Source organism: Tenrec ecaudatus, chromosome 2 (assembly GCF_050624435.1).
Source record: "Tenrec ecaudatus isolate mTenEca1 chromosome 2, mTenEca1.hap1, whole genome shotgun sequence".
Taxonomy (NCBI): Eukaryota; Metazoa; Chordata; class Mammalia; order Afrosoricida; family Tenrecidae; genus Tenrec; species Tenrec ecaudatus.
In genome coordinates, this window is record NC_134531.1 from 46,581,277 (window position 1) to 46,583,127 (window position 1,851).

At 43.9% G+C, this 1,851-nt stretch overlaps 1 pseudogene; it reads left to right on the forward strand.

Moving 5' to 3' along the window:
* Positions 1-923: 923 nt before the first annotated feature.
* On the forward strand, positions 924-1,360 carry LOC142440774 (large ribosomal subunit protein bL27m pseudogene; annotated as a pseudogene).
* The last annotated feature ends 491 nt before the right edge of the window (positions 1,361-1,851 follow it).

A 1,851-nucleotide genomic window follows, 5' to 3' on the forward strand; every position in this document is an offset into this window, starting at 1 on the left:
GATGGTTTGAGTTGGCGTATGTTATAATTATTAATGAGGTTAAGTTGGTGGATAATTGGCGTCTTAGGCGGGGTTATCTCAAGAAGAAAAACCAATGGAGGAGACAAGAAATAGTAAGAAAATGGCTCACACAGTTGAGCAGTGGGAAAGTCTAAGTGTCGGCAGGATACAAGTCTGGGTAGGTTCCAAATTGGTGGGTCAGATACCAGGCTGGAGTCTTCTCCAGACCTAAACAGCTTAGGAGCTAATGAATCTAAGACAGTCAGGAAGAGAACAGACTAATGGATCCAAGGACAGCAGGTCCTTGTGGCTGCAAAGGTGAACAAAAGCAAGGTTAGCAGGTCAGGTGGCAGGCAGGGGCTGACTCCTCTGGTGGACAGGCAAGATGGTAAGCCACTGGCGTAGGTCCAAAGAACCAAAGGTGGATGGACCAGATGCAAGATTCAAACTCATTACATAGCAAGCAAGCTTTTCCACAATGTTCACGCATATTGGGAACAGCCCCAGGCAAACTTCTCCTCAAATGATTGCATGGGGACTGTGAGCACCCAACTCTAATCTTTTTACAAATAATTTACTGCTCAAAGCAGATCCTGTGGTGGAGCCAATTACATTGTGCTCAATCACATCATGAGGAATTTCTGCATCTTCCAAACCACTGACAATCTTGGGTCATCCAAGTGGACACAAAATCTAACTATCGGCATAATGTTCTTCGATTCCATCACATCCCTGTTGATTTTCTCCCTACTTATTTTATCAATTACTGAGATAAATGTGTTGAAATTTATTCCACCTTGCAGTTGTATCAATTTTTGTTTCATGTATATAGAAACTCTCCAATAAAGTGCAGAATTGTTCAGGATTTTAAAAAACGAATTCTATTTTCATTATGAAATCATCGTCTCGGGTGTCAAGCAAGCATGGCGCCGGCAGTGGTGGCACTGAGGGCACAGACTGCTGCGCTGTTGAGCCCCGTGCAGGCACCCACTCTAGCTGTCAGGTACACATCCAAGGAGATAGAGGGTAGTTCCCCAAACCTTGGTGGGAAGTCACCAGACAAACACTTTGCCATCAAGAAAATGGAAGGGCACTATGTTCATGCTGACAGCATCCTGGAGACTCAGCACAAATTCCACTGGCACCTGGGAGACCGTGTGGGGCTGCGGAAGAATTCCTGTATGCCTTAGAAGATGGGACAGTCCACTGCACGAAGGAGGTCTGTATGCCCAGTCCCAACAACACAGGAGCCATGGATCTCATCACCAGGCGGCCCAAGGGTGCTGGGCTCTTCAAGACTTTTACCCAGGTGCTTTCCACCAACCCTGAGGGCACTTTCAGGCTGGTACCTATGCTTTGAGCTCCTGGTTGGAACTGCTGGACAGAGACTGGATCCCAGAAGCCCAGAGAGAGCTGTGTGGGTGATGACAAGGCCTCCCGTGGAGGCGTCTGCTTGGTGGTGACTGCGCGACACTCAGCTGGAATCCCCTTCGAGAGATACAAGCTGGCCAGAAATAAAAGCAGTTGGAGTCAAAATAAATAAAGAAATTATCACCTCAATGACAAAGTACATACTTTGGTCTAAATTCTGCTGTGTCTTCTTAATATAGCTACTCTAAGTTAATTGTGAATATTGATAGGATGTTTTACCATTCACCTATTTTTAATTTATTTATAAGCAGCTTTGTCTTTCTTTTATAATCTGACCTAACAATTTCTTATCCTTAAATATTTAACCATTTCTATTATTGTAATTCTTAATATACTTAAGTTTACATCTATCATTTTTGTATTAAGTTTTCATAGATACCATATCTTCTTTGTTCACCTTTTCCTCATCTGGTGGCTTCT